This window comes from Chionomys nivalis, chromosome 7, assembly GCF_950005125.1.
Source record: "Chionomys nivalis chromosome 7, mChiNiv1.1, whole genome shotgun sequence".
Taxonomy (NCBI): domain Eukaryota; kingdom Metazoa; phylum Chordata; class Mammalia; order Rodentia; family Cricetidae; genus Chionomys; species Chionomys nivalis.
This window is the reverse complement of record NC_080092.1, coordinates 69,760,587-69,778,076: the sequence shown is the minus strand read 5'-3', so window position 1 is coordinate 69,778,076 and position 17,490 is coordinate 69,760,587.

The window sequence follows — 17,490 nt, the reverse complement described above, 5'->3', positions numbered from 1 at the left end:
TGGCCAATGGCTAGGCAGGATTTTGGGGGCAGAGAGGATGCTGGGAAGAAGGGCAGCAATGCAGAGAGTTGCCAGCCAGGCACATAGGCAGCAGCATGGGCATTACAAAGTAATGGTAACCAAGCCACGTCAAAGAAGTTATAAGAGTTAACTAGTAACAAGCCCAAGTTATTGGCAAAGCTTATTAGTAACAAGTTATTGGCCAAGCTTTCATAATTAATAAGACGTCTCCATGTGGCTATTTGGGAACTGGCAGGTGAGACAGAAAAGTCTGCCAAAAAAATGGTGCCCAAAATCATAAGACCTAAAAAAGCTTAACACAGAGTAAAAGCAGCTTCCTGGTGACTGCACTTTCTCTGGTAGGGTCAGTGCTAGTGGCATACAGAGGTGCAGTTCTTTTAAGAGGCCCTACTAACACTCACTTGAATGGAGTTTATGAGCAGCAAGCAGCCACTACTCAGTAGCATGAGACTAGGAAGGTCTATACCAGTGTGGACCCCAAAACTTCCCAGAGCTGGGGAGGTCAACATGGCTCCAGCCAGTACCTTCACAATGACGCTATGCTCTCTCAGGGAACCAAGGAGGCAGAGCCAGCTGCCAGCATGCCATGAGCTAAGCGGCTTAGCAGTTTAAGATTTTGTCCATGTGGACAAAAAAGATTAAAGATACACAGTAAAGCAGGTTTAGATGAAAATAAAACTCTAAAAAGGTTACAGTGTGTTCAACAATGTATATATGCTTAAAGAAAAAGGTATAAATGGTCATAAAAATAAATAAATATTTAAAAAATACTAAAGTCTTTAAAGAAAGAGTAAAGTAATAACAAAAAGTATGAGCCACATCAGGGCTGGAGAGATGGCTCAGCAATTAGGAGCATTATTGCTTTTTCATAGGACCCAGGTTCAATTCCTAGCACCCACATGACAGTTCACAACTGTCTGTAACTCCAGTTCCAGAGAATCTGACACCATTATACCAATGCACATAAAATAAAGTTTAATAAATTTTTAAAAAGAAGACACATAGAGATGGGAAATACACAGGGAGTCTGGATGCTATATGTTATTGTGTTATCTTTGAGTTTTTGATTGCTAGAGAACAAACAATAGCTGCTGAGAGACATTGGGTTATAAAATTGCTAAATTAAACCAACCTATATCTTTTGTAAATGTCTTAACTTCAAGATGGAAGTCAAAACTTATGTTACGTTGGAGAAGAGGTTATGCTTTTGTTTCCATAGAAAACAAAGACTATAGATTCATCTAAAGTTAAAGAAGATTGTGTTTGGTCAGGAGAGACCCCCTGAAAATCCTGGCTATATACATAAAGAAATAAACCTAAAAGAATTTACAAGGCAGGTGCTGTATATTTTACCTTCTCAAACATAAAACAAAAAAATAATATTTGGCTGGCTTATGTATAATGCATAGTCCATACTTGTATTAATGCAGATATGTATGTTACCTTTGAAAGTTTATGATTTTTCTCAAACGAAACAAGTGGAAGACCTGTATGACAAGAATTTTAAATCTTTGAAAAAAGAAATTGAAGAAGACACCAGAAAATGGAAAGATCTTCCATGCTCTTGGATAACATAGTAAAAAAGGCAATCTTACCCTAAGCAATCTACAAATTCAATGCAATGCCCATCAAAATCCCAGCAAAATTCTTCACAGACCTTGAAAGAACAATACTCAAATTCATATGGAAAAACAAAAAACCCAGGATAGTCAAAACAATCCTATACAATAAAAAACTTCTGGAGGTATCACAATCCCTGACTTCAAGCTCTACTACAGAGCTACAGTACTAAAAACAGTCTGGTGTTATCTTAAAAACAGACAGAAGGACCAATGGAACCGAATCAAAGACCAAGATATTAATCCACACACCTTCAAACACCTGATTTTTGACAAAGAAGCAAAAACTATAAAATGGAAAAAAAGAAAACATATTCAACAAATGGTGCTGGCACAAATGGATATCAACATGTAGAAGAATGAAAATAGATCCATATCTATCACCATGCAGAAAATTCAAGTCCAAATGGATCAAAGACCTCAACATAAAGCCAGCCACAATGAACCTCATAGAAGAGAAAGTGGGAAGTACATCTGAATGCATTGGCACAGGACCACTTCCTAAATATAAACCCCGTATCACAGACACTGAGAGAAACAAGTAATAAATTGGACTTCCTGAAACTGAAAAGCTTCTGTAAAGCAAAGGACATGGTCAACAAGACAAAATGGCAGCTTACAGAATGGGAAAAGATCTTCACCAACCCCACATCGGACAGAGGACTGATCTCCAAAATATACAAAGAACTCAAGAAATTTGTCATCAAAAGAATAATCCAATAAAAAATAGGGTACAGACCTAAACAGAGAACTCACAGCAGAGGAATCTAAAATGGCTGAAAGACACTTAAGAAAATGCTCAACATTCTTTTTTTATAATTTATTTAATTTTATTTTATGTGCATTGGTATGAGGGTGTCAGATCTCCAGGAACTAGAGTTACAGACAGTTATTAGTTGCCATGTTGGTGTTGGGAATTGAACCCAGGTCCTCTGGAAGAGCAGAAGCATTGCTCTTAACCACTGAGCCATCTCTCCAACCCAAACATCCTTAACCATCAGAGAAATGCAAATCAAAACAACTCTGAGATTCCATCTTACACCTGTAAGAATGGTCAAGATCAAAACACTTATGAAAACTTATGCTTGAGAGGATGTGGGATAAAGGGAACACTCTTGCATTGCTGGTGGGAGTGCAAACTGGTATACCTGCTTTAGATTTCAGTATGGTGATTGCTCAGAACATTAGAAAACAACCTACCTTAAGACCCAGCAATACGACTTTTGGGTATATACCCAAAAGATACTCAATCATACCACAGGACATGTGCTCAGTTATATTCATAACAGCATTGTTTGTCATAGCCAGAACCTGAAAACAACCTAAATGCCCTTTTACCAAAGAATGAATAAAGAAAATGTGGTACATTTAAACATTGGAGTACTACACAACAGAAAAAAATGATATCTTGAAATTTGCAGGCAAATAGATGGATCTAGAAAACAATATACTGAGTGAGGTAACCCAGACCCAGAAAGAAAATATCATGTGTGCTCACTGATAAGTGACTTTTAGACATAAAGCAAAAAACAAACAAAACAAAGCAAAAACACCCTACAATTCACAATCCTAGAGAACCTAAACAGCGAAGAGGACCCTAAGAGAAGCATACATGAATCTAATGCACATGGGAAGTAGAAAAAGACAAGCTCTTCTGAGTAAATTGGAAGTTGTGGACCATGGGAGAGGCTAGAAGGGGAGGGGAGAGGAAGGGGGGAAGCAGAGAAAAATATAGAGCTCAATAAGAACAATTAGAAAATAAATTTTATGAGTTTTCAGAGCAAAGAAAACAGAACCAATGAAAACAGGTCGCCCAGGTGATCCAGCATTTCAGAGCACCCCTGTTACAGTTTCCTCTGAGTTCTACATCCAGAACAGCTTCAAAGCTACTGGCTGAGATGATCCAGGCTCACAAACTATTCCAGTAAGGACTTCAGTAAGCCTTGTACTTTCCCATTGTGCAGAGACAGGACAACAAATAGGACAGCTAACTCTCCAAGGACTTGGCCATTATCACAATTTTCCCAGAATCTCCTAAAGATTTCAGTGCTCCAGACAACAAGAAGCAGTCCAGAAAACATGATGTCCACATTCCCAGGACATATGGTGGATAGATTTTGGTCATTCAGTGGGTTATATATGTTTGTCATCATTTAGAAGAATTGGTTACAAGTTGTTATTGGTCATGGCCGAGAAAAAAGCTAAACAAAAGAGTTAAATTCAAGTATCTCATTCTGAAGGGAAAAAAAGGAGATATAGTATAGAAATGATGAGAGAAAAGTGTGTATTGTTGAGTCTACTTTTAAACAACCACTAGTCTCAAATATTTTACAACGGTATGGCTTTTTTATATTGACACACATTTAAGGTTATTTTTCTTAGAACATACTGTACATATGTTTCTACTCTTGTTTAAGGTATTGTACCTATACAGCTCATTTAACAATGTAATGCACATTTCTAGTCCTTGAAAGCTATTATTACACACTATTTAGGATAATAAAGAAATGCAGGTTAGTAGTTAGTTACCTATAACAATCAAACTTGTAGTCATGTTAGCCATGTTTTCAAGGTTAAACAGAGATATATTTTAGATAGATGATCTTTAAACACTTCAAAGACTTATATAATATGAAATTTAAAATGGTTTGTAACATAGGGCTTTTTATGACAATAAGACACATCTGCTTCTGGTAGCATCAATTTACTTCAGATAAGATGATGGGCATCAAAGAAACTCCACGTGGAGTTTGCTTTCAATGTGACAAAACTAGCCCTTTGAGTAAGGTGCTGCTCTTGCCTCAACTGATGACAATATGTTGTCCAAGCTAGACAAGTAGGACACAAAAAAAGGTTACTGCTGAACTTTGCCAAGACAAGGTAGAACAGTCCTTCAAAATTCCTGATTTATAGAAAAATCTGTAAGATATTTTAGGCCTGTAGGAAGAAGATGATGCCCAACATTGCAGAAGAATCTTGGTTGACTATCTAGGCAATCAGATATTTTGGAATATCTGACTGTTATTTTGGAAGTGGTTTGTACTACACTTTCTGTTTACTCAAGTAATACTATATCCTTTGGGGCTTTTGATGGAGTTGAAGACTAGGTAGTTATAGTTGCAGTTTTCCTTAGTTATGTTAGAAGATAAATTAGGTACAGAGCTTTGGACTCATCAAAATAGAATAAATAATGGAGTATTGTCTCCAAATATGCCAAATACAAATGAACTGGACAATGTAATTCTTACTTGATAATTGTTCCTATTGTTTATAGTTTTATTATGTTAGAGTTAAAACCTTTGCTTTTATGTAGACAAAAAGGGGAAAATGTTATGAAAGATTCATTTATGTCACTGTGATTGGTTTAATAAAAAACTAAATGGCCAATAGCTAGGTAGATTTTTCAGGGCAGAGAGAATGCTGGGAAGAAGAAAGGCAGACTTACCAGCCAGAGGGAGAGAAAGCAGAATAGAGAGTATAAAGGTAGCCAAGTCACTTAAAAGAGCTTAAATTAAAAGCTATGAGTTAATTTAAGTTGTAAAAGCTAGTTAGTAATAAGCCTAAGCCACCAGTCAAGCTTTTATAAGTCATAAGTCTCTGTGTGAATATTTGAAAGATGGCAGGTGGGACAGAAAAGTCCGCCAACACAATGTAAGTATGCACATGCAGGCAAAACACCCATATCTATAAAACAAAATAAGTATAAAAGAAATTGAAAATAAAAATTATCTTTGAATTAGAATTTCTCATATATGATTATCTAGAGAATGAGATGATCTCTGTGAAAACATCCAGGAAGCAATTCAGGTGGGAGGAGAAGAGGTAAGGGGGCTAAGGGGATGCCCACTGACTCTTGACTTAGAGCAAAGACTCAAAAGGGAACTGTAACTTCTATTATCTCTATCAGAATGGAGCCTATAATGAGCGAGGTCATAGAGATTTAAAAACTTGGCCATGGCTTTGATTGACTCCACTTAACATAGGCTGTGGTAGCGCAAAGGCCTGTCTTAACATCCACAGCCTGTCAGCTCTGTGAATCAGACCTGAGTACCTCATCCCTGGGCAGAAGAGAGGACTCACTGGCAAACTGCAGATCTAGTTCCTAGAGCTGTAAAAGAAGATGTAAGCCTGGTCCAAGGAGAGCTTCCTACTCCACGTATGATTTCAAACCCTGCCTGGATACCTGAGACATCTGTGTGGACCTCCCTCAGTCCTGCCTTATCAAACAAAGGCAAGCTGTTAGCAGAGCACCTGGTCATCCGTTCCCAAAAAGTGACTATGTATATGTACATCAAAGAGTCGGGTGCCAGGGTGTTGATGGGGTCCTATTCTTTCTCTTGGACTGGCTATGAAAGCATGAGATTTTCATGGGTAGCCCCCAGCCTGAACTCTGAGATTTGTGCTGTTTTTCCCGTACTTGTTATAATCCAAGTAAATTTTTTTTAAGTGCCAGGAAGCCAGATGACCTCCCGCATGGTCTCTGGTTCTTCCCGGCACCTGCAGTGCTAGGCAAAGGGACATTCCTGCAGCTGCTGCTATAAATCATCTGGTTTCATCCGAGTCATTGCTAGGCTGGGACAGGCCAGCAAGGATCTGTAAAAGATACTTACCCCTTTCACCACAAAACTCCAAGCAGCACCTCAGCCTGAGTCTTCACTCCTTTAACACATTTCTATGTGCAACCCTCACGAGCTCCTCACTAAACCAAGACTTGCCCTGAAGTCCATCTGGCCTCCACCACCCAGAGAAAGGATCCAGAAACAGGGATGCTACCTTGAAAGCCCCTGCCTCCCCGCAATACAGCAGCCACTCCTGTACACTGTAGAGTCTGCTTTGGGGAATTTTCTGTCTCCTTGTCTCACTGTCCTTTCCCATAGCCGGGTCCCAGGATAGACCCCATCCTCTCACATATGGACTGCTATAGATGCTCTTTACCTCACGTGTGCCTAAAGTCGCATGCTTTTGAAGGACATGCCCTCTTGTGGCGGAGCAAATGAATGTAGACAGATTATATAGATATATACAGCTTTAATAAGGAAATAGACTTACAGGACCACAGGTTCCCGCGGCGGAGCAAAAGACAAAAAAGGGCTGCTGGGCTCACGCCCGGCAGATTTATCCGTAAACATTAGCCCGAGGCGAACACGCCCCCAATGGGTGGGGCTATGTCCCTACACCCTCTGACATCATCTGATTACATCACAGTGGGGTCCCAAGATCAACATTAGCTTAGGATGCATAATGAGAATCTAACTTTAAAAAAATAATATTTATATAAATGTTTTAGAGCCAAGTATGGTAGTGTCTACTCCTGCAATCCTAACACCCTGAGAAAGGAGGACCTTACAGTCAAGGCCAACCTGTGCTCCATGGAAAGGCCTAACTCAAAAACCAAACAGGGCTTGCAAGAAGGCTCAGTAGGTAAAATCATTTGCTGCTAAGGCCTAGTGACTTGAATTCAGTCCCCAGAATCCGTGTAAAGGTAGAAGAAGAGAATTGGTTCCACAAAACCCTCCTCTGGTCTCCACACATGTCCCATGGCACACACATGTGCACGCTGTCAAACATACACATAATGATAATAAATAAATATTTATTTTAAATGCAGTATTGGCTTGTTAAATTGTCTAGTGGGCCAGATGAGACCTGTGGGCAGTTTTCAGAACCCTGTGTTAAAGGACGAATATCACAGCCAACTGAAAACAGAAGAATAAGTCAAAGATGACATGTCAGCACAGAGCCTCTTCAGAGTCTAAAGAGCACAGAAAGAATCCAGGTTACTTAGGAAATCGAGATTCATAGTGAGTGTGGAGGTCAGTTTGCAAGGAGCAGAACCCGGCTCTACAAGATAGGGTTAGGAGGATGAGAAAGAAGAGGAAAAAGAGATGGAGGGGGGCAGGGCTCGTTGCAAACTTCAGCCCTAGAAAACAGCTCAGGGGTAAAGGTTTTGTGTCACAAGCATGAGGATCTGAGTTCCTTTCCTAGAACTCATTTTTTGTTTGTTTTGTTTTATTTTGAAAAAAAAAAAAAACGGGCATGGTGGCCTGTGCTTGTAATCCCAGTGCTGGGGAAGTGGAATCAGGCATATCCTTCACCCACGATCCACCAGCTTTGTCTAGGTGATGAGTTCCAGCCCAGAGAAAGATCCTGTCTCCCCCAACACACCCTCTAAAAAAAAAGGTGTAGGCCCTGAGGTGTCCTCTGGCCTACACACACCACACACACAAATACTAAAAGAAACTTCAAACTCTGGGCTCAGCGGGCCTGGGCTCTTCTTCCACGTACCTTCTCACTGATTTCCAAATGTAACAAACCCTAGCATTTGAGCACTGACGCTGGCTACCCTGTGCAGCGTTTGCCTAAAAGCATGGAAGGAGACGCTGCTGAGGTCCCGGCCAAACCTTCCACTGCCTCTGTCAGTGTGTGTTTACATCACACACAGCTGCCTACAAAACTATCTGGGCACCCACAGCGCTCCACGAGCAGGCCGTGTGTATTTATAACCGCACGGCCATGTGTGGACAGCCCCACACATAGATCTCACCTCCATCACTTCACACATCCCCGAGGTGCCCGGGGCCTGCTTCCTGACCTCACGTCAGGAGCTGTGTGCCCTGTAATTGACTCTGATGGGAACCGCGTTCTGCCAGCCAAAGGCATGCAGCCCACCACCTCCCACAGCCCACGGCTGCTGCCCTCCCACAGCTTCAGGGGCTGAGCCTTCCTGGTAAAGCTATGCCTACCCAGAGACTGGCTATAAACATGCCACAGGCTGACCTGCATATGGAAATGAGGCTCGCGGTTGGGACTGGCGCCCAGCCACAGGCCTGTGGCCTGGCTGCCGCCAAGTATCTTTAGCATGAACTTGGTTCCCATCAGTCCTTTCTCTGCCCTGCCTCCTGTCTCCCTGGTCTCCTGCCTTTTCTTCCACTCATAGTTTGTGGTTGAGGGCTTAACCTCAAGCCGGCACAAAGGGTTTGGCTCCAGCCTCCCCATCTGACAACGATAGCAACAGAATCATAGCAGTGCTCTCAGATCCAGAATCTCATCCAATGCGTGAGTCTCCCACGTTACAAATAACGACCTGAAGCCGGGAGAAAGTCAGTCATTCAAGACTAAAGAGGACAAGTTTATCACAGTTCAAGGGTGATCTCGTGGCTAAAAGCACCAGCTGAAGGAGGTGTTGGAATAGGCTGACGCAGAGCAAAGACATAATACCTCATATGAGAACAGCTGGCAGAGAATCATCATCACCCAGGTGGCCATGGAGAGAGGGTGACGAAGAAGAAATGAAGAATGTCTTCAAGCGTGCATAAGAGCTATATACAGAGTTCTTTTCCAAGAGAGAATAGGGTAATAGCCATCCAGCAGACCTTATTAGATTAGAAGATACACCGAGGATACTCAGGCCCCTTGAGATGATATGGAAACCACCCAAACCACTCCTAAGAACCTCTGAGATGTCAGCCCATCCTTTCTTTCATCGCCAACATTGCCCAGCCATTTCCGGAGCGGGACCCCAAGCACCTTGGGAAGAGAGGATGGAGAAGAACATTTGACTGCTTCTCTCATCAGTGTGCTGTGGTCCCCAGGCTCAGCTACCATGGAGCCCCTAATGGAGGCTTGGCCGTACCTGTCTCAGTTTCAACCACTAATAAATATGTGTGTGGAAACCTTCCCTCTTTCCTCCCCTGTCTCCTTATCCCTTTTCCTTCTCTCCATCCCTTCTTCCCATGCCTTTTTTTTTTTTTTTTTTGGTTTTTTTCGAGACAGGGTTTCTCTGTGGCTTTGGAGCCTGTCTCGAACTCACATAGATCCGCCTGCCTCTGCCTCCCGAGTGCTGGGATTAAAGGCGTGCGCCACCATCGCCCGGCTCCCATGCCCTTTTTTCTACCATTCTAAAGGATTCTTTCTTGGGTTGAACCATGATCAGCCTCCCTGTGATTTTTGGTCATTTGATATGCTTCTGCCTTCAAGGCTGCACCAAATGGGTGCCAGCACAAGCAATGAGGAGGATGGCAGTGAGGGTGGCATTTTGTTGGTACTAAATGAGCCTCATGCCGTCTCTTGCTTCTCTTTCCAGCCTTGGGGTGATTTGGTCTTTCACAGGCAACAGGTGGCAGCGTGAAAGCCTTCAGCCCTGGCAATCTAATGCAAGAGCTCCTTCCTCGAGTCCCTCACTAGAAGCTCCAGCTCCCCTCTTGCCCTCCGTATGCAAACCTTTAAACACTAAAGTCAGAGTCAGCAAGGTGGTCCCATGAAGGGTAAAGGTACCTGCCTCCAAGTCAGATTGCCAGGTCTCTCGTGGTAGGGGGAGAGAACCAGCTTCTACAAGTTGCCCTCTGATCTCCATGACACACATGCACCCAAGTGCACACACACACATATACACAAACAAATAAATAAATGTGATTTGCTATTTTAAATACTGAGACACTCTCCCCACCTAATCAGGCCAGGCTACACCGGCTCCTAACCCAGCCATTTTACCAGTTGCTCCATCAAGCTCCCCACAGTGTAATCAAACCGCATCAAGCCTATCCTGCCGACCTGACGGACTCTGCAGAGCTGAGTGCAAACCTAGCCCCCATTTCCAGCCAGGCTTCACAAAAATGCCATTCCCTCCAGCCCACAGCCTGCGGGCAGGCAGACACGAGCCCCATGGAGATCCACTCAGACTCTTTAAATCGCAAAGCTGAGAATGCAATCCACTATCCGGAGCACGAGTAGTATCCAGTCCCCGCCCGCCCATGTCACACCCACTAAGAGAGGTCACTCACTTGGGGATCTTCTCTAAATCAACTTCCCACCCCCTCCTACTGTTTCCCATTCTCCGCCCGTGGGTCCTCTCTGAGTCCCGTGTCTGTGGCTCCCATGCCTTGGGTCATAATAAACCCTGCTGAAATGTAAGTTCAAGCCTGTCCATTGTCATCCCAGTAAACAGCCTGGACCCGAAGACTGCCTCTCTCCCTCCTCCCCCTCCCTCCCCAGCAGATTAATAAATCAGATGTAGACGCCCATTGTTCTGGATGCAGTCAGAGTCAATTGCAGGATTTTAAATCTCTCAGCACAGAGCAGCTGGCTAGCTATGAGAGGCCCCGCTCTGTCTCTGGGAAAGGCAGCTAGGGGTGGAAATCAGAAAGGAGAGAAAGGGGAGACGAAATAATCAATAGTCAGTGGGAGCTCTGGGTGGTATCCCCCTTGGATCCCACAAGAAGAGGATCCCTAACTTCATCATGGTTCTCACACTGTTAGGACATCGGGAGGGGACAGAAAGTCAGGCCAGGAGGTGGAAGGTATGCTAGGCCTGGGGTTAACCCTCAGATGGGTGGGGCCCTTCCACACCTACCCTCTAACCTCAGCAGGGGCTAATTTCATCTGCAAATGTTTGAATGGTTCCTAGGTGAACCTTCCTGGGTCCCAAGCCACTAGCTGAATTCCGGTTGATTATCCCAGAATTCCCAAGAAGAATTCATAGAAATCCCTGGATCTTAGACTAATGATCCCCGGACACCCCCACCCCTTGGGTTTTGGTTTTGTCCTGTTGTTTTGTTGTTTTAATCCCTCGCTCTCTTGGGAGACGTGGTGTGTCTGCCACTGCCGCCTGAGTGGCTGCTAGATTTTCCCTCCCTGTGTATGTGGAAAATCATAAAAATATTTGGTGGCCAAAAAAAGAATGGGGAAATGCTTTGGTGGTCTGATGCAAGAGAAATGCTTTTATGGAGGGAGGGAGGCGGGAAGCTGGATGTCTTCTTCTCATCCCAAAACAAGCATAAACACTGTATTGACTGGAAAACGCTAGGTGGACAGCATTTTCCTGGGAGACCCGGCCCGCCCCACCCCCTCCAAGCAGACAAAAGCACTGTTGGCATCTGGCAGAGGGAAAGTCACTTAGAATCAGACCACAGAGTTTGGGAAGAGCTGAAAGCCGAAATTTTTGTGGGCTATGTTCGAGGCTCCTGCCCTGGTGGCCTAATTCTCTTGACTGAGAGAGGAGGCGGGGCTGCTGGTATTGACACAATGATGGTACTGAGGCTGACGCTGATGGTCAGAAAGAGAGGGCAAGGGGGGGATATGAAGGGGGGTGTAAAACAGAGGTGTGTGGAAAACATCCCTCATAGCCCCATGTATTTGAACCCTTGGTCCTCAGTGGGTGGCACTGTTTAGGGAGGATATGAAACTTTAGGAAGTGGAGCCTTGCTGGGAGAAGCCCATCACTCAGGGTGGGGCTTTGAGGGTTTATAGGCTCACCCCATCTCAGCTGACCCTCTGCTTCTTGTCGGGGTTTGAAGTGCGATCTCTGCTTGCTGGCCCTGTCACCACACCACCTCTACCGTCAAGGACATCTCGCCTTCTGTTACTGGAAATCAAAATAAGTTGCTCAAGTTGCTTCTGGTCAGAGTATTTTATGACCCAAACAGAAAAGTAGCTAGTGTAGGAGAAGAAAAACGGGAAAAGGGCCATGTGCTCATTATGTCAACTTGACACAAACTGGAGTCATTTTGAAAGAGGGAATCTCAGCTGGTGGTGGCACACGTCTTTAATGTCAGCAATCGGGAGGCAGAGGTAGGTGGATCTCTGAGTTTGAGGCCAGCCTGGACTATAGAGTGAGTTCCAGGACAGTCAGAGCTACACAGAGAAACCCTGTCTCAGAAAAAAAGGAAGGAAGGAAGGAAGGAAGGAAGGAAGGAAGGAAGGAAGGAAGGAAGGAAAGAAAGAAAGAAAGAAAGAAAGAAAGAAAGAAAGAAAGAAAGAAAGAAAGAAAGAAAGAAAGAAAGAAGAGGCACTGCGGGCAAGCCTGTGGTTTTGGTTGATGATCGATGTGACTGTGGGTGGTGCTGCCTCTGGGCTGGTGGTCCTGGGTGCTATAAGAAAGCTGAGAAAGTCATAAGGAGCTAGACAGGATCCTGCCTTGTTTGAGTTCTGCCATGACTTTCCTCAGCAATGGAGTGTGACCTGAGAGTGGTAGATCAAATAAATCCTTTCTTCTCCAAGTTGAATCATGTTTTATCTCAGTGACAGGAACCCCAAAACATGAGAGACAGGGAAAGAAGAGGAGAAGAGGGGAGGGGGAGGGGAGTGGAGGGGAGGAGAGAAGAGGAGAGGAAAGAAGAGGAGAGGAGAGAGGTGGGGAAAGGAGGGAGAATAGAAGAAAGGGAAGAGAAGAAAGGAAAAGAATAGAGGAGATGACGGAGGGAGAAGATGATAATAGAGGAGAGAAGAGACAGAAAGGGAAGGGAGGGGAGAAGAGAAAGGTAGACAACAGGAAGGGAGGGAAAGGGAGGAAAGGAAAACAAGCGTTTGTGCTGTGTTTTGGAGCTGAGAAGCTTGTCTGCATAGTTATCTCCTCCGATGTCCCTGGTGACTCCCAGGGGCAGGGCAGGTGCCATGATCACACCACACCATCCCAGAGAATCAGAAAACAAACCTCAGAGACTAATATGTCTGACAGCTCATCAATAGCAAAGATACCGTCCTACATGTCCGCTTCAGATCAATCCTACAAGTCAGCTTCATACCACGTGTGCCCTGGGTACTTTCCAACAGAAAGATAGTGTGAGTCCCTCTAAATTGTTCTGGTAGCCACCGTTTCTAAAGTTAATATTTGAAGTTGATTTGAAGCCGTAGGACATAGTGAAAGGTATGTACACTATTGTACTGAGTTTGAGGATACGGCATGGCATCAGATGTACGATGGGATCAGGCCGTTTTGCAAGACTAATGACATACAGTTGGTTAGTGTTGTGGAACTAGAAAGGATCAGAAACTGCCTAGGAGACAAGCCTCTAAGTACACCCGCAAGGAATTCTTTAACTCTGGGCATGCCTGTGAGGGAATGTTTATTGGGTTAGTTGAGGTTGGAATGGAGTCAAAATTTGGGTGGCACCATTCCCTGGGCTGGGATCCTGAACTCCAGAAAAAGAGAACATGAACTGAGCACAGGCATTCTTCACTCTCTGCCTCTTGACTATGGATGCGATGTCACCAGCTGCTGCAGGCTCCTCCACTTTGACATCTCTGATATGAAGGCTGTACCTTCTATCTAACTGTGATTCCGAATGAGTCCTTACTCCCTTAAGTTGCTTTTTCTTATTTAAGTATTTCTTTTTATGTGCATGGGCGTTTTGTCTTCTTGTCCTTCTGTGCATCGTATGATACCCAAGAAGGAGGAGAAAGAAGAGGCGAAGGCAGGAGGAGGAAGAGAAGAAGGGGTGTAGCTTGGGAAAGGAAGTGATCTTTGTGTGTTGACTACATGACTGAAGGAAGCTGACATTGAGACGAATTCTTCTCCATCAAGCAAGGATCTTGCTCCCTCTGTCTGAGGTGCTCTCAGCCCCATCCTCCTCATTAAAGCTGTCAAGTTCTTCTAGACTCATGCTGCTGGGCCATCTTGCCAGCCCCTAGGATTAATCTTGACTGTCGACTTGATTGTGCTGAGAGATGCACGAATTAGTAAAATATACTTTTAGGTGTGGTCTGAGGGCTTCTCCAGAGACAATTACCTACGTGGAGGAAAGGCCAACCCAAAAGGGACAATACCATCACAGCGCCTGGGGACCGTGGCAGAAATGGAGGGAAAGAAGGAGGGAGCCCATCAGCATCAGCACGCTTTGAGCTTCCTGGCCACTGGGATGTAAGCATCTTGGGCTCACACTTGTTCCGGCCACCATGATGTTCTTCCTTGCCTTGGGCCCACAGTGGAGCAAGCTGACTCCAGAGACCAGCTGCCAACCTCAAGTTTTCCTCCTTAAGCAACTTTTCTCCGGGGCGTGGTCAGAGCACTGTGAAACACTAACTCCCAGGAGCATGGGGCAGGTGCCCTCTGAGAGCTTCAGGAAGTAACCGCCTAGATTTCCGACATCTAGCCTTTACTTCTTTGAGGATCTTAACTCCTAGCCCACCCACTACGGCAGTTTCTTAAAGCAGCCCCAAGAAACTACTAGAAAAGGAAGGCCAGACACACAGCCTTTCTCAAGAAAACCAGAGGACAGCTAACTGAGAAGACAGAGCTTACAGGGAGGCGGTAAGGGACTTGGGTGCTGGTTTCACTGGCTGCAGGCCCCCAGGTACTTGTGAACACAGATCCAATGACATCACCTGTCACAATTACCCTACTATGTTGGTAATTACATGTGAGCCCTGTGAGACACTAAGCCTTAAAGTGAAAGGTTGAACATTTCAAATAAGGTTACGTAGATGTAAGGGCATGCTGTCTGCCACATCTGTTACCCCACTGATGGCCAGTGTTGATTCTGGCTGCCTGGAATCTTCCTTTCCTCCCTCACTACTCCCCGTACATCCATCTCCCTCGATAGGTCAAAAAGGACAACCTTCCCCAAACAGAAGAGGACCAGCATCATCCAAGGTACAGAGTAGTTGTATTTCCTTCTAGAAACCTCCAAACAAGCTCTCAAGGTTCCAATAGTATCCTATAAAGGAGAAAGTCACTTACTCTGAGAACTACTCAGAGGGCAAATTGTAGAACAGAATCAAAGTAAGAAGACAGGAAACATTAGTTCAACAGATCAGCCTGGAGTGGGGTGTTGTTAGTTTGTTTTGAGACAGACTTGATGTGTGACCCAAGCTGGCCTCAAACTCCTGCTCCTTCCAGCACAACTGTCTCTGTGGCAGGGTTATAGGTGCGTGCCACCATGCCTAGCTCTTCTGACAGAATTTTGTTGTTGTTGTTGCTTTGAAGATGTCCCAAGTAGCCTAGACTGACCTTGAACTTGCTCTCTGTGGCCGCCTGGCCTTGAACTTCTGACACTCCTGCCTCTACCTCTGAGTTCTGAGAAAGTCGGCAGGGGTATCAGAAGTTCAAAGCTTTGATAGAATTTTTGAACAAGGAGTGACAGGTGAGCTATCTCGTAGGCCAGTCACCAGTGGAAACTGGCCCAGGAAGTATTAGAAACTAGAGACCTGGAGAGAGGATTGGGGGGCGTGGTTACAGGCACTTGCCATGCCAGCCCCGAAACCTGAGTTTGATCCCCAGAACCCACATGCAGGTGGAATCAGAGAACTGAGCCTGCAAAGTTGTCCCCTGAACTCTACACTCACCGTGGAACAAAAACCCCACAAACACTCATGATGCATACACACACACACACGCACACAATAAGAAAAATTTTTAAACTAGAGATGGGTTTTATGGGGTGGGACATCTTGTTTTGTTTTGCTGTCATCACGGAAGTTGCTTTGGCAGAGGAATAGAATGAAAACTGATTCTGAGCAAGAACATTTTCTGTCTGGGCAGAAGCAGGACAGTTAGGAAGGGGTTAATATGTGAGGTAGGGGCTCCCCAGTGGGATGGCTTAACACAAATCCTGCCTGGCACTGATGTGGGTTCCTGATCTGCTGGGCTCTCCCCAGTGTGGCCCATGCCACATAATCTGTGATCTTGCCCCTGACCTAGCTGCTCCATTTCTCATTCATTTCTCGCTATATGAACACTAGTCAACGAGCCAGAGAGGGGCTGGGAGTAGAGAGAGCCGTGTATAGGTTACATTTATGAGGAAGCCGGAAATATAAGGAAACAGGAAAGTCAACAAGGCAGGGCAAGTCAGAACAAAGCAGAAAGTGGTACATGTCCTGTGCTCTGCTTATTTCTGCATCCCAAACTCCTTTGAAAGTTAGCGGCTCAGAACTACTGACGCATGACACGCGGCATTACGTTTACGAGTTATGAATATAGTGAGGCTCAGCTGACTGAGTCTTCTGTCGGGATGGAATCAAGAGGAGCCACTCCATGGCCGTCTGCTGGCAGATTGGTGAGTACAGCAATCCAGGATGGCTTCCCTTGCCTTTGGCACAGAGACGACTGAAAGATGGGGCTTAGCTGGGCTGTAAAGGGAACCTCCTAGAATCTCTCCAGCAAGCCCTCTGGGGGAAGCTAGACACTGTATTAGTTAAGGCTCCCAAAACCGAACCTTTCAGTTAGCAAGGCAAAAGTTCCATGGCCTTTTATGACCAAGCCTGAAACTGGCATAGCACCTTTTTGACATATTATATTTCTGAAAGCAGTCACAAGCCAACTCAGATTCCAAGGGCTTATGATTCCAAGAGAAGAGGGTCCAACAATCTGTGGCCATGGTGTAAAGTCACCACCCAGAGATGCACAAGAGATGGGAAGAATTGCTTTCTGGTTCCTGATTCTCAGAAGAGAAACACCTAGGACTGAGGAGGTAAACAGGCGGGAGAGCAATTGCTGACATACACAAAACCCTGGGTTTGACCTTTAGCCTCACAAAATGAAACTTTTTTAAAAAGATTTTTGCTAATTGTGTGTATATGTGTGTGTGTGTGAGAGTGTGTGTGTGTGTATGAACATGTGAGTGCAAGTACAGCAAAGGCCAGAAGAGGTCGCCAAATCCCCTGGAGCTGAAGTTACAGGCAGCTGTAAGGTTCCCAGTGTGGGTGACAGGCACCAAACTTGGTACAAAGCAATAGACATGCTTCACCACTATGCTGTCTTTCCAGGGCCCCAAAACACTTCCTTTTGAAAACGTGATGTGTATGGGTGTTTTGCTTGCATGCGTGTCTATGCACCATGTACATGACTGGGGCCAGCAGAAGCCAGATGAGGGTATCAGATCCCCGAGACTGAAGTTACAAACAGCTGTGATCTGTTGTGTGGGTACTGGGAATAACACCTGGGTCCCAGAAAGAGCAGTCAGTGCTCTTAACTACTGAGCCATCTCACTAGCCCAATTTAAAAAAAAAAAAAAGCCGGGCGGTGGTGGCGCACACCTTTAATCCCAGCACACGGGAGGCAGAGACAGGTGGATCTCTGTGAGTTCGAGGCCAGCCTGGTCTACAAGAGCTAGTTCCAGGACAGGAACCAAAAGCTACG